The sequence below is a fragment of the Lynx canadensis genome, chromosome C1 (genome assembly GCF_007474595.2).
Source record: "Lynx canadensis isolate LIC74 chromosome C1, mLynCan4.pri.v2, whole genome shotgun sequence".
In the NCBI taxonomy this organism is placed as follows: domain Eukaryota; kingdom Metazoa; phylum Chordata; class Mammalia; order Carnivora; family Felidae; genus Lynx; species Lynx canadensis.
In genome coordinates, this window is record NC_044310.1 from 178,881,695 (window position 1) to 178,903,627 (window position 21,933).

The following is a 21,933-nucleotide window of genomic DNA, read 5'->3' on the forward strand; positions in this document are numbered from 1 at the left end:
TGTAGAGCACACATTGATCTTCCCAGTAATGATACATCTCACTGAGCTTAAAACTCTCCAGCTACAACTATTTGCATGGCTCCACCCTATTTCGGGGAGTCTAAAGTGAAATCTCATCATATATCTGGAAGATAGATTTCCCAAACTACTCTGTGAGAAGCATCAGTGTTTAACACATTACCTGGTTTGTGATTTCAGGGGGACTCCTTTTCTTTTTTTAATTTTTGTAATGTTTGTTTACTTTTGAAAGAGAGAGAGAGAGAGAGAGAGAGAGAGAGAGAGAGAGAGCATGAGCAGGGGAGGGGCAGAGAGAGAGAGGGAGACACCGAATCCCAAGCAGGCTCCAGGCTCTGAGCTGTCAGCACAGAGCCTGACATGGGGCTCGAGCTCACAAACCGCGAGATCATGACCTGAGCTGAAGTCGGTTGCTTATCCAACTGAGCCACCCAGGAGCCCTGGGGCTGGGGGGGGGGCGGGCGGGGGAAGGGACGGGACAGACTCCTTTTCTTAGCACAATCACATTTTTTACACTGCTTAGAGAATGCTTCATTTGAATGTTTAAAACATTCTCAAAAATATTTTTTTTTAATTTTTTTTTTCAACGTTTATTTATTTTTGGGACAGAGAGAGACAGAGCATGAACGGGGGAGGGGCAGAGAGAGGGGGAGACACAGAATCGGAAACAGGCTCCAGGCTCCGAGCCATCAGCCCAGAGCCTGACGCGGGGCTCGAACTCACGGACCGCGAGATCGTGACCTGGCTGAAGTCGGACGCTTAACCGACTGCGCCACCCAGGCGCCCCTCTCAAAAATATTTTAAATTAATGTATTTTGGAGTCTATAGCCACAATAAAATTAAAAAAAAAATATGAGAGACTATAACGGGCAGCAGATTACTTTAGAGAATAGCATTAAGGAAATAAAAATGGTCAGATCATAGGATTTTATGATCACTGATATCTATGAATATATAATACATATATCTTATGTTTTAGTAATTTTTCAGAAGATCAGTAAATGAATGTTTACCTCATGAAATCATTAAAAGTGTGAAACAATGTTGATTCATCTTAGTCATAGTATGTGATCTATTTTAAAAGATACATCACCAATTAAATGTACCTGTTGGATATTTGAGCACATATACAAGAAATAAGATGATTTGCATGAGCATTCTTATATATATATATTAAGTTTATTTATTTATTTTGAGAGAGAGAGAGAGAGAGAGAGAGAGAATCCCAAGCAGCCTACGCACTGTCAGAGCAGAGCCTGCCTGAGGCCAGGCTGGATCCCATGAAGCATGAGATCATGAACTGAGCCAAAATCAACCTTGGACACTTATTGACTGAGCCACCCAGGCACCGCAAGAATTCTTAGACTTTAAACGTTACGGAAACACTAAATACTGCGTAAAAAAATATGTAAAAATATATTAAGGAAACAAAAATCACTCGTGCTCTCATACCTAAACGTGGGCATCATGAGTATTTTGACATACAGCCAGTCATTTTTTATTTATTGACATATTTTTAAATAGAAATTATGTATAATTAAGGTATAAAACATGAGGTTCCTGGAACCACGGGAGCTGGCCTGGAGGCTGGGTCTGTGGGGACTGGCCTAGCTCTGTGTGGAGGCCTGGTGCTGAGGTCCAGTGTGACGTAGGTCGCTCACTTCACTTCCCTGTAGGTGAGGGTGTCTCCTTGCGCTTTGCGGCCTGGACTTGGGTGAAGGGTGTATGGTGCAATGTTAAAGTGTCTTTCCTACCTTCCTCACTGTGTTTTTTTCTTATGCCTTTTCTTATTTTTTTTGCTCCACTCAGGTGCTGTAATTTCTTACAGGGAATCCTTACATCTTGTGAAGGCATTTTCATGCATGGGTAGTTGTTCCAACTGATATTTCTGTGAGAGAACGAGCACTGGAAACTTCTATACTGACACCTCGCTGATGTCATTCACTCCTGTTGCCTTGCATTTTTTAAACTATTGCCATATGGCCAACATTTATAGCAGCTTAATGGAATGCCAGAAGCATTTATTTTGCTCATGGATACTCAATGTGTCTGAGGATTCGTGGCTGGGAATTCTATTCTGGAAGTGTTTGTTCCCAGGACCCCAGCTGAGGTGACATCCTGTCTCCAGAAGTTCTCATGATAATGGCAGTCACATAAGACAAGAAATCCCAACTGTAAGGTGTATTTCAAACCTTCAACCCTTTCTTTTCTGCTAATCGAGGCATATGCTGAGTTCAAATTCAAAGGAAAGGGAAACATAGTCCTCCCATGAAGTTAAGGAGATGGGAGAGAATGAACAGTTTTCAACGATAATGTAATTTAACAACCTTCATAAATACTCATGTCCATTTAATGTGAAAATCATACCACTCCAATCCCAAGATGCCCCAAATCTCAGCCAATGCTGGCTATGACTTGAATTCTAGAGTCTTGTATTTCCATCAATTCTAAGAGTAGCTTTTTGATGTGGAGACCTCTGATCCTCAAAAAAAGTTATCTGTTATATGGGCTCTCCCACAAACTCAATATAAACTGGTAATACCTGCATAGAATAAGAGAACTATGAGAACATTAGAAAAGTGGGAAATACAAAGAAAAGAATGATCTGTGGCAATTCTGAAGTCACATTGAGCATATGTTGCTAGGTCCTTCTATCCTGGTTTGCTTTGTGGAAGTGACCCAACAGCCCATTATTCTCCATGGCTCTTGCTTTGACCTCTGACAACTCTTTTCTTTTTCATCTTCCTCCTTGGCCATTTCTAAAAAAGTATTTAAATATTTACCTTTTATTTATGACGCCGAGCAGCTTTCTAAGCCTGTTTCTTTCCCATAGAATGTTCTAGGCCTAGAAACCTTTCCCTATAGCAAATACATGTCATTCTGATTTATTCCAGGCTAACGAAACTTTTTCTAATGCAGCTTTGTCAAAGTTATGTGGGTCTTCAATATAGGTATTCCCACCAAGTCTATGTGCCATACCTTACGTTATCAATTATTTTTGAGACATAATATGCCCCTTTCTTTTATTGATACTTTTTTATAGAAGTCTTTTCCCATAGCAGAAAGAGTCCAGTAGATACCAGCTTTTTACTTTTAGATCTTCATAAAGGATATCAGAGCCACGCTTTGAATTTTTTTTTTTTTAACTTTGAGGCCATGCTTTATTGATAGCATCCTGAATATAGTCTGTCCTAAGATTTTGTCCCTTTGCCTTTATTTTGAGAATCTTCTACTGGTTCAAGATATAAGAGATTAGAATCTTCTATTTCCAACTAAAAAAATTCTAGAATGTAGGTACTTACTGTATTTACACTTAATTCTGCTGTCAATATTTTAGGTAATACCGTATCAAAATACAGATAAGAGCCAGTACACATTCTTCCCAATATTCTGTCTATAAATCATAATGTCCAAGTCTACAAGTTCAAAAGGTACCATCTCAGAAGGTGCAGCGGGCTGTGGTTTGCCAAATATTTCACCACTATATTACAATTCAGGTCATAATTTTTCTTAACAATTTCCTTGTCATGTTATCCTGCTTCACACAGAAGTGTCCTTATCACTCACTGGTCAATCTCAAAACCAGTGCCATATATTTAATTTTTTGTTATAGCAGCACCCCATCTTTTTTTCAAGCTGATAACAAATACCTTAAAGTCTTAGTAGGATGAAATGCAAGGATTTGTTTATACCGAAGACTGTGGGCCTATTGGTACTGGTATAATTCTGCTTCAAGATGTGATACCACATTGACAATGTTTGACACTGAAGAATGCGCCCTACACATTTTCATTGTAGGGTGTAGACCGAGGCATCACCAGACACCTAGGGCAATATCTCCTCATGACAATGACAGACATACTACAGGGGAAGTAAATTGCACAAATGAATTCCAAATGCTTGCTTGACATATTCTAATATCCAGTTGGCCTAGACAGGTCACATTGTTAATCCAAAGTCAAAGAAACGGGCAAGTATACTCATTCCCTGGAAATGAGAGAGGAGGGAGGAAATTTTTGAACAAGTGTCTAATCTCCTGCCTACCTTAGCGAATATTTTCCTTATAATTTGATTAATTTTAGATATTGATCATAATATAATTTCTATTAAGGATTTATTGTTTATAAATGACTGCAAAAGTTGGAGAATATTTTATGATAATAACTATCTATTTACTATGCTAGCCATTCAGAGCATCTGGATGCAGGGTAAAAAGTATTTTCTTTAAGATGAGATGGTTACTTTAGTCCTGAGAGGGCAGAAGTGTCACCATTCCTTTTATTAAGCCAAAATTGTTCATTCTGAAGACTATATTACAGTGAAAATGCATTTTAGAAAAAAATAAAACAACTACTGACAAAACCATTCATGGACAGAGAAATCTATGTTACCCAATTTGTGAAGTTATTAATGTTGCAACTGGTATCATCAATCGGAAAATGAACTCTGAATTTGTAATCTAAATGAGATCACAGTGTAAGATTGCCTCCACCCTTTTCTTTTGAAAACTAATTCAAATCAATCTTGCTTAGGATTTATCTTTCTACTGAGAAGTTCCATTATATAATCATATACTGAAATTAAAACTTGGTTCTTAAAATTATCAGCATTGACTATCTAGAAAATTTGCAATTAGTCCTTTGAAAAAGTCATTACTTAACTATGGAACAATTATCTATCATCCTTGTGAAAACTGAAACTACATATAATGTTTAAAGTGTATAAATAAGGGTGCCTGGGTGACTCAGTTGGCTAAGCATCTGACTTTAGCTCAGGTCATGATCTCCGGTTCATGAGTTAGAACCCCACATTGGTCTCTGTGCTAACAGCTCAGAGCCTGGATTCTGCTTTGTATTCTGTATCTCCTTCTCTCTCTGCCCTTCCCCTACTCGTACTTTGTCTCTTTCTCTCTCTCTCTCAAAAATAAATTTAAAAAAACATTAACAATTTTTAAAGGATATAAACAAAGATTCATGAAATGTACATGTACAAATGTTAGACTGTATATATATTGTTAGTTTAAATAATATTTTAACATATTTTAATTAAAAAATAAAACAACATTGAAGTTTTTATAGATGATATTAACAAGAATTTCAGCAAAATCATGAAGGTGAAAATAGATAGGGAATGTGACCTACCTTGGCTGACAAGAGAAAGCAAGCGGACACTTAAGCCTGCAGGGAGGAAAGTTGATGGATTTACAATGTAGAACCTCCCTAAAGGATCATGACTTGGGAAAAAGGCTCCAAAAGTGGGCTTTGGGGTAAGGCCAAAACCATAAAGACCGGTTCAAATTTTGATTCATCTCTAGAATGTAAGCAGCATTAGGGTAGGGATCTTTGTTATTTTTATTGATATATCTCAATTACTTATAACAGTGTTTGGCATGTAATCAGAATCAAATGAATATGTGTTAAATGAACAAATGTCCTTCCAAATGGACAGAGTGCTGACCTTCTAATAGAAGCTAGAAGTGTATTTTCTAAGGTTTGCACACTGACAATGCTTGTGAGATGCCGGTGTAAACACAGCTTCAGAATAAGAAAGTCTACATGTTTACCAATGAGACTACCTCTGTACCTCGGTAGATCCCATAATGCTGACATGGAGATTCATGCCCAGTCCTCCTACCATGTGGGAGATTATTGTATCCATGTGTGGAGAAATTGGTCTGTTGCTTATTGAGAAATCTGGTTCACTGTCTTATTGGTTTGTTTTAAAGCCTGACTTCCAATATACTCCATCCAAGAACTGAACTTTCAATTAAATTGTAGTTCTCCTTCTTAAATGTAAATGAAAAAATAAGAGCAAAAAACTTTTAAGAAAAGTTTTTATGAAATATAGAAACCAAAACCATAAAATAGAAATTATTTCAGGAAAAACAAAAACAACACAGAAAGTAGGAGAGAAATCTCAAAATAACCACCACTATAATCAATATCTCCTAGGAGATGGGAGGAAGCAATGAATTGTGAATTTATGGTGCTACAAATATAACATTCAGATATGAAAATGCTTTTGAAATTCTAAAATATGACAGGAGGAATAAAAAGTACTTTAGCAGGTTACATGGTAAATTCAATAGAAGCTTGCAGAAAATATAAGACTCAAAATGGCTAAAAGTAGACAAAAAATTAAAGGATGGGTCCTGGAGATGAATAATAGAAGTTTACTAAAGAGGTACTAGAAGAAAAGTATTAAAGAACTAATAAAATTGTTTAAAACATAAAAAACATTTTTTTGCATCCCTACACAATGATTAAAAAAACCACAAACTCGTCTACCCAAGAGTACCTCATTATTAAAAAATCAGACAGTACAGATTAAAATGCTAAATTCTTGCAGAAAGAAAAATGAATAGGAATATGTACAGGATTTAGGTCCTGAATGGGATTGGTTTCTCAACCGTAACATCAAAAGTTAAAAGAAAATACGGGGCGCCTGGGTGGCGCAGTCGGTTAAGCGTCCGACTTCAGCCAGGTCATGATCTTGCGGTCCGGGAGTTCGAGCCCCGCGTCAGGCTCTGGGCTGATGGCTCAGAGCCTGGAGCCTGTTTCCGATTCTGTGTCTCCCTCTCTCTCTGCCCCTCCCCCGTTCATGCTCTGTCTCTCTCTGTCCCAAAAATAAATAAACGTTGAAAAAAAAAATTAAAAAAAAAAAGTTAAAAGAAAATAAGAAATGTGTTCTATATTCTGAAATACATGATTTCCTACCTAATATCCTATAGTTAAACTACTCAAATATAAGGATAGATGATAGCTTTGGAAAATCATCATTACCTCCTATATTTGAACATATTTAATAGAGATGGATAGTTATTCTGTAATGTCTGGGGGTGATTTAGTGAGTAGCACATAGAAAACCAAACAAGTAAAAATGAGGGACCATGAGTACGATGAAGCAAACCATATAATTTTACTATCCTATATGGCTCATGAGTACATTTCATAATTAAAATTATATAAGCAAGAAATATTGAAATAACCCAAATAGTATATAACCACATTGGTAAATTAGAAGTAAATTAAAAACAAACAAAATTATTTCACAGATGACTTGGAAGTAGACATCAAGATAGTGTTTAGGAATAAGATGTGAAAAGATGGAGAAATTAAGACTGGGAAAAAGGAAACATCCGACCGTGATGCAGTCTCACAAAGACTCACTCAACCCAGTGGGGATATCTGAAGCACATATGTTCATTAGGATTGTCTGTCTCACTCATAGTACAAATGGCAACCCATTTGCAGTCTTCTCTTAACCATTGGCTGTGGCCTTCACGGGGAGGTGTGTTCTCTAAGGAAGCAGGTCTCTGCAGCTGACTCACAGCCTGATACAAATGACAAGTAGAAGCTGCCTGGTGAAGCCGGGCAGCAAAATCTTCCTGGGAAGAAGGTCTAGACACGGTGACTACCAAAGATGTTGATAGATGTGTCGGGCCTATGAAAAAACTCTTAATGTTACTTTTAACCAGTATAAAGCATTCCATACAAATTGGGAATATAACTGAACAGACAAAAAGAAATTCCTTTAAGTTCACTTATGCTAAATTAAATTGCATGATATAGACATGAATACAATCAAAAAGGACCTCAAAATAAGAGTGAGAAATTTCCAACTTACAGAAACATATTGAGGACCGAATTTATGCCATTTCGGAATTAGTAAATAGATCAAAAGCAGTGAGGTACAGAACATAAGCAAATACTTACAGAAAGGAAAGATTTGTTTTTTTGTTCGTTTGTTTTTTTTTGGTAAGATTTTTGATAAGCAAAGGAAAGATTACAGAAAAATAAAATAATAGGAGAAAACCGAATAAAGATAAAGACAATAAAGTATGAGGAAGTTTGGCATTCTGATGGATAGAATACAAAATAAAATAAATAATATTATATTTAACCATATTAATAAAAAAATCTTGATAAAGAAAAATAAATAATCAGGCTGTTTGTTTTTTTACTGTTGAATTTAGAGAGTTTCTAAAATTTATTCTGGATACAAGTTCTTTGTCAGATAGGTGATTTGCAAATATTTTCTCCCAATGTGGATTTTTTTCATTCTTTGACAGGGTCTTAATTTTAATGAAATCTAATTTATCTTTTATTTTTTCTTTTACGAAATTTGCCTTTCATGTCAGTCAAAGAACTCTTCTTCTGACCCTAGGTTACAAAGATTTTCTCCTGTGTTTTCTTTTAAAAGTTTTAGTTTTGGGGCGCCTGGGTGGCTCAGTTGGTTAAGCCTCCAACTTTGGCTTCCGTAATGATCTCACAGTTTGTGAGTTTGAGCCCTGTGTCAGACTCTGTGCTGACAGGTCAGAGCCTGGAGCCTGCTTCAGATTCTGTGTCTTCCTTTCTCTCTGTCCCTCCCCACTCATGCTTTCTCTCTCTCTCTCTCTCTTTCTCTAGCTCAAGAAAAAAAAAATTAGTGTTTTAAAAATAAATAAAGTTTTAGTTTCATGTATTACATTAGTTCTAGAATCCATTTTGAGTTAATTTTGTGTACAGAGTGAGGTGTACATTCAGTTTTATTCCTTTATTTTTCCCCCATGAAGTTGTTTTTTTTTTTTTTTTTTTTTTTTTGTCCAGTGTTGTTCCATTTTCATTTATTGAAAACTCTATCTTTTCAATCCACTGGATTGTTATCGTACCTTTGTCAAAAATCAGTTATCTATGATTGTATGTATCTACTTCTGGATTCTCTGTTCCACTTCATTGATCTATTTATCCACTCAACAACAACACACAAGCTTGATTACTAGAGCTACATAAATATAAAAATCAGGCAGCAGGAGACCTGCAACTTGATTGTTTTTCAAAATTGTTTTGGTTATCCTAATTTCCTTGCCCTCTCATATAATTTTAGAAACTTCTTACCTATATCTAGATAGATTTCCACTGGAATTTTGGTAGGAATCAAAACATATCAATTAGGGTAGAACTAAGGTCTTGATCGGAAGAGTCAATATTGTTAAGATATCAGTTCTCCCCAAATTGATATAGATTCATGCACTCTGCATTAAAATCCTAGTAGTTTCAGTTTGTTTGTGCTTTTTTAGGTAACTGACGAACCGACTCTAATATTTTTTGGAAAGGTGAAGAAAGTAGAATAGCCAAAATGATTTTGAGAAAGAACAAAGTTGGGGGAGTACTTGACTTCTAAAGTTACTATAGTCTTACTATCTTATAACGTTACCATAATCAAGATAGTGTAGTATTAGAGAAAGGATAGGCACACATATTGAGAAACATAATACAAAATTGAAAAGTAAATGCAAATGCATATGGGCAACTAATTTTTATGGGCAAAAATTCAAGGGAGAATGGGCAATCTTTTTCAAGAAATTGTACTGGAAATACTGGGCTTCCATTTTCAAACAAATGAAACATGACTCATGACATACACCATCTATAAGAATTACTTAAACTGAATTATAAATCTAAATATTAAATCTAAAGCTCTAAAACTCCTAGAAGAACCCATAGGGAGACATCTTTGTGACTTTGGATTAGGCAAAGGTATCTTAAGACACAAAATGAAGACTTTAAAAGAAAAAATAATAATTTAAAAGCCACAAAAATTCAAAAACTTCTGTTCTTCTTAAGACACAGATGAGAAAATGAAAAGACAAATCAAATACAAGGATAAAATAGTTGCAAAATATTTATCTGATAAAGGACTGGTATCTAGAATGTAGAAAGAATTTCCATAGCTCAATATAAAAGAAATGGGCAAAAAATGTGAATAGACATCTCACTAAAAATAGAATCATTGTATAAAAATATGGCCATATGTTCTACATGGTTACTCATTAGGGAAATACAAAACAAAACCATAATTAGATATAATTACATATATATTGGAAGGAATAAGAAACAAATAAGCACTTAAAATGTAATAATACCAAGTGCTGATGAGAACACAGAAGTGGGACTCATACATTATTGGTAGTGTAGCCGTTTTGAAAGAAAGTTTGGCAGGTTCTAATAAAGTTAAGCACATATTTACAATACAATAAAAGTGATCTTATACATGTGTATTTACTTAGTGAGTGAAAACATAAGTCCAAGAAAAATGTATAAGTGGATTTTTATAGGACTCTTTCATTATTACTCTAAACTAAAAATAACCTAATGCTCATTGGTAAATGGATAAAATTATTGTTTTATGTTCATGCAATAGAATACTACCTAGTGATAAAAACAAATTAATTCCTGATACATGTAAACCCTTGCATGAATTTCAAGCATATTATGCTAAGAGAAAGATGCTATGATTAAAAGCTACAATGGGTTAATTTTATTTATATAGAGGACTATATTTCTTTTTTTTTTTTTTAATTTTTTTTTCAACGTTTATTTATTTTTGGGACAGAGAGAGACAGAGCATGAACGGGGGAGGGGCAGAGAGAGAGGGAGACACGGAATCGGAAACAGGCTCCAGGCTCCGAGCCATCAGCCCAGAGCCTGACACGGGGCTCGAACTCACGGACCGTGAGATCGTGACCTGGCTGAAGTCGGACGCTTAACCGACTGCGCCACCCAGGCGCCCCTAGAGGACTATATTTCTAAAGAGATCTTAGATTACTAATAGTTCTGTCAATGCTTGCTTGATAAAATTCTTGATAAAAGCCACTTTCAGTTTTGAGACGTGATTCATCAACAGATAATATTAGGTTAGGGGTCTTAATGGGAGTCCCTAATAAATCCGAATGAGGTATGGAAAGTTTCCTAACTGAAGTATGACAATTATAATATTCCTCCTTCAAGATTCAGAATGTTGCAGTGATGAATAGTAATGTGAAAGGGGGAGAGGAAGAGAATCTCATAAGAAGGTGATTAATTGTCTGAAAGTATTGTATGTTCCCAGTGAGTAGTAATGTTTGTACCTCATGAGAAACCATGAGGTCAAGTGTGGAGCCTGAAACTAACTCAGCAGGAGCATCAAAAAGTTTTGCAGTAGCAACCATTGCCAGAAAACAAGGGGCTACACCTTGGCAACCAGGTTGAGGCTGAGGCTACAGAAAGCAAAGGGTTTTTGGTGGTTCCATGAAATTGAGTTAAACCCCAAGGTCCTATCTAGATCACTCATGAACAAATTGGTGAAATGGTTTCTTGTACTTAGGATTTCATACTGAAAGAGGCTACTGAAGAGACTTCTTCAAACTGCAAAAGGCCTGCTTGAACTCCCCAAGTGGAGGTTCTTTTACTGAGGACTTAGTCAATTCATAAAAAGGCATTGCAATCTTAGAAATCTTTGTCACTATTGTTTATCAGATTCACTTAAAGCTATAAATACTCTCAACTGGCATTTTGTGAGGGATCTAGGATAAATCTGGGTACTCTTTATTAGGAAAGAATGTTTCTCCCTCAGTGGATAGGCCTTGCCCTATATAATGGTTTGTGACTTGGAAAAATTGTAATTTACCTTTTGAAACTTTCTGGTGCTTTTATACTAGACTGAGAACAAATAAATGGGAACTCTGTATAAGCTCCCTTGTTCTCTAAACAAAGTAGGAGACCATCTACATAAAACATCACAACTGGACCACAAGGGACATTTAGATCTTTTAGGTCTTGTGGAAGGCCTGAAGAATATAGAAGGAGGTTTCAGTGAACCTATGGGATACAACTATCTAGGTACATTGTTGTCCTCAAGGTGAAGGTAAAAGGTACTTAGTCTCTTGATCTACAGACACACTTAATGAGGTAGAACAAAGATCTACTATAGGAAAACAAGTGAATTCAGGATGAATGGATGACAGCATGGTATTTGGGTTAGGTACTACCAGAAAATGTGGGATAATATTTTGGTTTATGACCCTAAGGTCTTGAACAAATCAGTGTCCTCATTCATTTTTTTTTCCTGACAGGAAAACAAAGGCTATTGCAGGATATTAGAAGACCTTTGGTTAGGACTTTAAACTACATGCTCTAGCCCTTTGTTGTCTTCTGTTTCGAGAGATATTGGGGAAGTTTGAGTAGGGTAACTCTGAAATTTTATAGGTTTTAAATGATCTTTTCTATGTCAGGGGAATTTTTGGCCCATGGAATGTCAGGTATATGGTTAGTATCCTATATGTATCAAATACAATGAAATAGGCAAAGGTATATTCAAAGCGGACCTACTTGATCATGAACAAAGGAGTCCTATGGAAACTCAAGTAATAGTTCCTCCAGTATGCATTTAATATTCAATTCCATTTGCAAAGTAAATATCTCTCTATTGAATTTGCAGGGGTGGTATCACAAAACATGAGGGGACAGTTTCAAGCCAAGAGCCCAAGGATTAGAGTTAAGGGCTAGAAGGTAGTGAAAAGCTATGGGTTATTTGCTATACCTACCATCTCTCTAGTATGTTTATTCTGAGACAGAGTTTGAGCAGATTTTGTAGTGTTTAGTGTATAAAGAAGAGCACCTGTGTCTACCAAGAATTGGTGGGGATAACAGTCTAGATTTATAGTGAATTCACTTTTAATGTATAAGACGAAAGCAAGCTATTGGGTGAGTTTTCCTTTCTGGGATATCCTTGCTGATTTGAATTGAAGGGTTTTTCTTTGTCTTTGTTATTCTTTTGTAAGAATTGGACATTTTATCTCTGGCGTCTCATATTTATAATATTTACCAGTGTTCTTGTCAGTGGATGGTTGGTTGTAAAGTGGGCCATATAGCTGTTTGATCAGTAGGGCCACAGTTTATTTGAAGACACTTCTCGTTTTTCTCTAAAGCCCTTTCAAAATGTTCTGCAAGTGTTTCAGTCAAGATAAAGAAGCTATTTCCCCTTCTAATTTCTGTTTATCAAGGAAGTGTTCCATTTGGGGAATAATTCCATTGACAAAATGAGATAAAGAGCTGCTGCCACATCAGCTCTTTCCTTAACTCTCAAATGTCGTCAGAAAGTATTTTCCAGTTAATCCCCCAAATTTCCTGTAGTTTCATCTTGTCTCTGTTATCAACTACTTTAATCAAATTTTTGAACCAATTAGGTCATGTGAATTATGCCCAATTAATTTTTTATTAGAAATGGTATGGCTTTTAAGACCTTTGCCTTAATTTGAAAGCCTTCTGTTGTGTGTGTGGACACAGGGACCCCAAGACCCCTTTTTTGCATCAGTTCCATCAGCTTTTGCCATCCAACAATTAGTCTCTGAAGTTCTGACCAATATGTGTATGAGGTGATATAAGTCATGAAAACTTGAGTCATAGGCATCTCTCCAAATTCAAAAATTTTCTATGAACTTTGCTGGTCTTGTTTGGGTTTAGGGACATCTCAAATTATAACTCATAATTCATTCAAGTCCTTTAGGGAAGATTTAAATTCAATAGTTGCCTGCATATTTTGCTCATGAGAGGGATGGTTCTTTGGAGGCACTGGTTATTTTGGGGTTTGGGGGAAAAAGGTAAGGAGTCTGAAAAAGAGAAAAGGAAGGAGACAACAAAGGATCAGAAGAAGAGATATCAGAAAGAGCTTAAGAAATATTCTTTTTTTCTAAGGCGTCTGAAATGAGCCATGTTGTTCAAATGTTCCTCAGAGTTACCACTGAAAGCCCAAATAATTTTTGGTGAATATATGCCATTTAGGAAGACGGGCATAAGAACTAGGATTGTGATGAGCGTATATATCAGAAGCAGAGTTTTTTTTTTTTTCTTCCTGGAAGAGAAAGGTTTTAGGCTCAGATGACCCCGCAAGCTGGGAGTGACCAGTAGAAATATTCTTGTGTGCTTCTCAAGACCCCAAACACAATTGGCCTCCTCTGTATGCAAACCTGACAGTCTGTGCCTTTCGGCAGGTGGAAAACCAGAAAGATTGCTCTCTGTGGCTAAAAGTTGAGTTCTGGGACACAAAGTCTAGAAGAAGGAAAACCTTTCTGGTTTAATAGGTGACCCAAAGAAAAACTTGTGCAAGTGGATTTTAGTTTGGCGAGAACTGCAGACTCATTGGTCTATGAGGCCAACTTGAATAATAAGACGTGTATGGTCTTTGCGTGAGTTCTGTTTTATGATTTCCATCTTCTGACAAACAACACTTTAGACCAGACAACATAAAACAGTAACACAAAAGATGCCACAAAAATAAAAAAGATGAAAAGCAAAGGCCCACTTCCACCAAAGATGCCAAGCAAATGGAAAGCAATAACAAAACCCAGATATCAAACTGAGAATAAATAGCCAAGGAACTCAAAGCGAAGAAAACTCGGTACTACCTTGCAATGTCAGCATGGACTCAATGAGCCTCAAATAGCAAGACACAAGGCCTCTGTACGTACCCGACCTGGTCGAAGGGTGTGGTCTAATGCCACAGTATTTTGACAGGCCCTCCAGGAAAACTCTGGAAACAAATGAGGCCAGCCAAATGAGAACAAGTAAAGCCTCTTAGTTCAGACCTTGCTGTGGCAAGGGAGTCAGCCAACAGGAAATGGAGAGGAGTCAGGCAGGAAACTTGCAGATCTGTGTAGTAAGAAAAAAAAAAAAGAAATTTAGGGTATGCTCTGATTGCAGACTTTGGTATTCAGAAGCTGCGAGGTCAGCTAACTAGTAGCTAGAATCTTATGTCATGGGTTAAGGGAGCCTATCCGGCTTTCTCTAGTTGGCCCAAAGTTAAAAGCAGAGGAAAAACTGGGGAAGTTTGTAGTTACTAATCAAGTTCTGGCTGTTCTGGACTGATTGCTACAAAGGTTGTGGTTTGGCTTCCTGAACTGTTTGTTGCAGATTATGGGGCAGAATTCTATTTTTATATATTGTGTGGCCGTTATTTGTATATTCTGTTTCTCAAGTGCTTGCCATGGGCTGGACGTGGGGAAAGATGTTGACTACAAAGGGGCGGGAGGGAATTTCCCATATCTTTGTGCTGGTAGTTGCCACATATATATGCGATTGTTAAAATCATAAACTAGTACTCCTAAATAGAACGAATTATATTTTATGTAAGTTGTAGCTCAGTAAACTTGACTTAGAAAAATGAAATTAAACATATTTGTTTATGACTTTCTCTAGCGAAGTTTACCTGCACTTATGTGAGTATAGAAGTACATAATGCGTTCCAATTAGTGTGAGCAAAATGGAAGGAGAGGCAGTCAGGAACTGAAAGAATTTGCAAAGGGGGTAAGATACAACACAAAAATCAAGGGATTCAAAGAGGAAAGTAAATTCAGGAAGTGACTGATGCAGGGTATAAAAGTGGTAAGTTGGGGCACCTGAGTGGCTCAGCCAGTTGAGCATCTGACTTCGGCTCAGGTCATGATCTCACGGTTCGTGGTTTGGAGCCCCTCATCTGGCTCTGTGCTGACAGCTCAGAGCCTGGAGCCTGTTTCAGATTTTGTGTGTGTGTCTCTCTCTCTGTCCCCCCCCACTCACGCTATGTCTCCCTCTGTCTCAAAAATAAATAAACATTAAAAAAATGAAAATAAATTACATTAAAAGTGGTAAGTAAATTCAAGGACCATCAATTAAATTAAGTAAGCCAATGAACTAGAAAGAAAGTCAGTGGTAGTCAGGTAGACGTTTGGAACTATGATTCCATAGATGGTATAGTTTTCACTAGTGACTAATTCCAGGTTTGGCTACAGAATAGTTTAAGAAGAGTAAATGAAAATAAGAAGTCTGAGCAACTGATCAATCATGGAGAGGGATGGATCATCTGTGGGGTGGTCGGTACATTGTGAATGACATGGTCATTTCAGAGACACAGAATCCTTTTGCTAAAGTTATTAATAAATGAGGGATGCTTTTCTCAAGATTGGTCATGGTCAGAAACAGATTCACTGTGGAAATAAAATGATAGAAGGTAATGAGATCAGATTGCACAAACCTGAAAGGAAAATTGTTTTTTCACCTCATTTTATAAATGAGAAGGGTAGAACTTTGGAAAGAAGTTGCATTTATTGGAATACATATATGGTAGTGCACGCAATGTACCACTATAAACATTGCACCTTTATTACACATATTGGAGTGTGTGCAGGGAACAGAATCAATTTACTGCTCAATCCTGAGCGTTTGAGAATCAGACGCCTCCCCTGGAGAACATACTAGGGATATACTGTCTTTAGGAGATAGTCAAATTTTAGTTGAGGAAAGAAGCTATAGTCTGGGAAGATTGAGAGCGTGTGGGAACTATTGGAAAGAGCTAGGAAACATTCCTGAGCTTCAACGGCCTTTGTGCATCATTCTTGAGGCCGGTTCTGTCATTCTTCATGATGTGGTGCCTTCTTCCCACCTAGGATCTATACCTCTCATGTGTTTTTCCTGCCTGTCTTGGCTGTTTTATAACTCATTTTAATCTAGCACACTCAATTCATCCCCTCTCCTTCTGCCACCAAAGACATGGGCCTAACCATTTAGCGGGAGAAAGAGGGACTAGAAGGGAGAGAGGGAGGAAGTAGTGAGAAAAGCATGGAACAAATATTTTATTTATTTATTTATTTATTTATTTATTTATTTATTTATTTAATTTGTTTATTTATAAAATTTTATTTATCTTTTTAAAATATTTTATTTATTTAAATATTTTTAGGGTTTGCTTATTTTTGTAATGTTTACTTATTTTTTTAATGTTTATTTATTTTTGAGACGGGGTGTCAGAGAGGGAGGGAGACACAGAATCAGAAGCAGGTTCCAGGCTCTGAGCTGTCAGCACAGAGTGTGACGTAGGGCTTGAACCCACAAACTGTGAGATCATGACCTGAGCTGAAGTTGGATGCTTAACCAGCTGTGCCACCCCTTTATCTCTCATTTCAGATGATCATATTTTTTCCCCTTGTCTTCTACTTGACTTTTGTTCTATGATTTTTCAATCAGGCGGTGGAACTATTGGTAGCTTCTTTTCTTATACCCATCCAGGCATATTGGATGTACATGTTGTTGTTATGCAAAATATGCCAAAATCTACCAATAACACATCATCAAATATTTAAATATGATGCTTAATTATTTATTTCTGTCCTATCAAGAAGATGAAAACATTGACATGGGTCCTACATTTTTTTATAATAAAATCATGGATTACTCTTCAGGAAATTTTTTTGTCTGTTTTTAGTTTTTAGAGATTTAGACTTCTCTAATAGCTGAAATACTTCTGAGCCAGTATTTGTGTCCTCTTCCCTTTTCCTCAAGATCCAGAATGCTAATGCCAAAGTAAATTTTGAATAGGTAAAACAAGGATTAGAAAATACTAACAGAAGCTATATCTAGCTGCTTAGATGACTAGGGATATTGTAGCAATTTGGGGCTTACTCATTCTACATACATGACCTTTGCAATGCGACAGTAAAATTCTCAATAACACAGTAGCTTATTAGTACACTAATAAGCAGAGAGGTGGAAATCTTCTGATATGGATGAATGTGTATATTTTCAATATTCAGGGTATTAGGAGAGCTTTTCTTCTAGTCTCTGGAAACACAGCTTTCCATATCTTAAATTAATTATATTTCTGGCTTTCCTGAGAGCAATGATAATTTATGGTAGACAAATAAACGTTGCTTTAACTCGACTCAGCTACCCTGACAAAAGAGCAGTCAAACTCACGTTTTCTGTTACTTTCCATGTGCCTGGGCCCATAATTGATTTCTATGAAAATTATTGTTACAATATTGTACCATGGCTTTATTACTGATTTTTCAACCAAAAAGAAGAAAAGAAAGCGAGAAAAAATAAAGGGAACAAATAAAGAAGGAAAGAAAACAGTTGGAATATGTAAGCAAGCTTATGCCTTTCTTAATATTATTTCCATTCCTAAGCTTTTCGGTGATGGATTGCCAATGGAACATAATGAAATTGAGTGATTGATAGTCGATTCAAATAATATAGTCTATGTTAAAAAGGACTTATCAAAATGAAATTGATCATTGCCGATCAACGCAGCTGAAGCAAAAGTAAAATATCAGCCCTACTGAGTCCTTTTTTTGGGTTAGGAGGAATAAAAACAAAAACACAAGTATGATTCTTATATAAACATACTCTCATATATGTACTTGAAAGTAATTTATTTGGTACTATCATATTTTTCATCCTTAGATATATTCCAAATACGATGACAAACAAGTGAACTGAAGTGTACTTTATTATTCATACAAAATAATGATTAAAAACACAAGATGATAAAAAGAGCCATATGGGGTTATACTTTTGCTCCAAAGCAATAGATTATTCTGACAGTAAAGTGCAGAAAAGTTATCTGGGGTGATAGAGGTGGTTTTTTTACACATCTTTTTAAAAGTTTGACCCCAGTATAATTAACATATAGTGTTATATTAGTTTTAGGTGTACAATATAGTGATTCAACAATCTTATATATTACTCATATGACAAGTGTAGTCTTCATACCCTTCTCCTGTTTCTCTTTTCCTCCTGCCCATCTACCCCCTAGCAATAATCAGTTTTTTCTCTATATTTAAAAGTCTCTTTTCTTGTTTGTCTCTTCTTTCTTTGTTTGTTTTAGTTTTGAAATTCCATGTATTCATGAAATTATATGGTATTTGTCTTTCTCCGACTGACTTATTTAATTTAGAATGTGAACCTCTAGATCCATCCTTGTTATGGCAAGATTTCATTCTTTTTTATGGCTACATAATATTCTTCTTTATCCATTCGTCTACTGATGGACACTTAGGTTGTTCCCACCATTTGACTGTTGAAAATAACGCTGCAATAAACATAGGGGTGCACGTACCTTTTGGAATTACTGCTTTAGCATTCTTTGGGTCAATACCCAGTAGTGCAATTACTGGATCATATGGTAATTCTATTCTTACATTTTTGAGGAACCTCCATGTTATTTTCCATAGTGGCTGCACCAGTTTATATTCCCACCAACTATGCAGGAGTGTTCCTTTATTTTTCATATCTTCGCCAACACTTGTCATTTCTTGTGTTTTTGATTTTAGCCATTCTCAGTGGTGTGAGGTGGTTTTGATTTTCATTTCCCTGATGATGAGTGAAGTTGAGCATCTTTTCATGTGTCTGTTGGCCATCCATATGTCGTTGAAAAAAAATGTCTGTAAATGTCTTCTGTCCATTTTTTAATTGGATTATTTGTAAGGTTTTTTTAGTGTTGACTCCTAGAAGTTCTGTATATACTTTTTAAATTTTTTTTAAAGTTTATTTTTGAGACAGAGAGAGACAGAGCATGAATGGGGGAGTGGCAGAGAGAGAGGGAGACACAGAATCGGAAGCAGGCTCCAGGCTCTGAGCTGTCAGCACAGAGCCCGACGCGGGGCTCAAACTCACGGACCGCGAGATCATGACCTGAGCTGAAGTCGGACACTTAGCCGACTGAGCCACCCAGGCGCCCCTATATATACTTTTTATATTAATCCTTCATTGGATATGCCATTTGCAAATATCTTCTCCTATTCCGTAGGTCATCTTGTTGTTTTCTTGATGTTTTTCACCGCTATGCAAAAGCTTTCAATTTTGATTCTGTCCCAATAATTTATTTTTTCTTTTGTTTCCCTTGCCTCAGAGACGTATCCAGAAATATGTTGCTATGGCTAATGTCAGATAAATGACTGCCTGTGCTATCTTCTAGGATTTTTATGGTTTCAGGTCTCACATTCAGATCTTTTTTTTTTACCATTTATTTTTTATTAATATGAAATTTATTGTCAAATTGGTTTCCATACAACACCCAGTGCTCATCCCAACAGGTGCCCTCCTCAATGCCCATCACCCATCCTCCCCTCTCTCCCCCCCATCAACCCTCAGTTTATTCTCAGTTTTTAAGGGTCTCTTATGGTTTGCCTCCCTCCCTCTCCAACTTTTTTTTTCCTTCCCCTCCACCATGGTCTTCTGTTAAGTTTCTCAGGATCCACATAAAAGTGAAAACATATGGTATCTGTCTTTCTCTGTATGATTTATTTCACTTAGCATAACACTCTCCAGTTCCATCCATGTTGCTACAAAACGCCATATTTCATTGTTTCTCATTGCCAAGTAGTATTCCGTTGTGTATATAAACCACAATTTCTTTAGCCATTCATCAGTTGATGGACATTTAGGCTCTTTCCATAATTTGGCTATTGTTGAGAGTGCTGCTATGAACATTGGGGTACAAGTGCCCCTATGCATCAGTACTCCTGTATCCCTTGGGTAAATTCTTAGCAGTGATATTGCTGGGTCATAGGGTAGATCTATTTTTTAATTTTTTGAGGAACCTCCACACTGTTTTCCAGAGTGGCTGCACCAGTTTGCATTCCCACCAACAGTGCAAGAGGATTCCCGTTTCTCCACATCCTCGCCAGCATCTATAGTCTCCTGATTTGTTCATTTTAGCCACTCTGACTGGTGTGAGGTGATATCTCAGTGTGGTTTTGATTTGTATTTCCCTGATGAGGAGTGACGCTGAGCATCTTTTCATGTGGCTGCTGGCCACCTGGATGTCTTCTTTAGAGAAGTATCTATTCATGTTTATTGCCCATTTCTTCACTGGATTATTTGTTTTTCGGGTGTGGAATTTGGTGAGTTCTTTATAGATTTTGGATACTAGCCCTTTGTATCATACTTTGGTTTCTCTTCAGATCATATAAATCTTTTGCTTTTCACATTTAGGTCTTTAATCCATTTTGAGTTCATTTTTGTATATAGTGTAAAAAAGTCGTCCCGTTTCATTCATTTGTATGTAGCTGTCCAGTTTTTTCCAATACCATATGTTGAAGAGATATCTATCATAACAGTTTGAAGATTTAAGGTAGCTCTTAACTAAATATTTAAGTTCTCAGAAGAAAACAATGACTTTGTTATCTAGTATTGGTATATGTCAGGTAACTGAAAGCTGCAGTGAAATACTAGCAGCCAATGAATAGTCTAGTCTGGGAAGCAAAACCTATAAAATAAATATTTCAAAAGTTGTGCTTACACAATAAAAGTACCACATTCATGAAATCACAAAACTGTACATAATGCAAAATGAATATTATTATATTAAAAATAAAATTCATCAAATGTAGGATAAACTATTTCATTTTGAGATTTAATCCTTTAAGAAACAGTCTAAATAAGTTGGTTTCCTATTGTCAGATTTTATCAGTACTGTGCCAAGTTCTCAGTCAGTCCCCTCAAAATATTAATGCCCTTTTAATTGAAGTAGTTTAGATATATACAATTTCTAAATTAAATTCAGATTTGCTCTGCTTGGATTATTCTCTCATGTAGATACTATCATTTTGCTACCAAAATATAATAGAATACACTTTCCATAATTTTTCTCAGATTATCTATTCAGGAATTACAACATTGAGTGAAATCTAATGTCAACAAATGCCTTAAAGAAAACCAACATCAAATATATTATTCTATTCATAATTTTCTAGCAATATCCAATCACTCCTGTCTTCTCAATCCCTGATGCTCTAGCCCCAGATTTTTTTTTAAAAAAATTTTAATGTTTATTTATTTTTGAGAGAGAGAGAGAGTGAGTGGGGGACGAGCAGAGAGAGAGGGAGACACAGAATCCAAAGCAGGCTCTGAGCTGTCAGCACAGAGCCTGACGCGGGGCTCGAACTCACAGACTGTGAGATCATGACCTGAGCTGAAGTTGGATACTCAACCGACTGAGCCACCCAGTTGTCCCTCACCCTTTTCTCTCTTATTTCATTCAACGTAGGGTGCTCTTCCCCTCATTGGCCTTTTCCCCACATTTGCAAATCTCCATTCCAAACTCCTTCATGCTATTAGAACTCACACTGAATTACAAAAATAATTCAAAAATAACAAAAATTACAAAAATAGAACGATTCCTTCACCTCCTTGTCTTCATTCCCAAAAACACGTCTAAAACAAGTAACACATTTTTCCTTAAAGCTCAAATACCCCTAGGTGATGGTTCACTAGAATTGGCTTCCACTTGGCTCTACTTTATTACTTATCTTTTCAGCTTCTCCTCTGTTGAAACTGTTAAATATAGTTGTGATATTCTATTTCC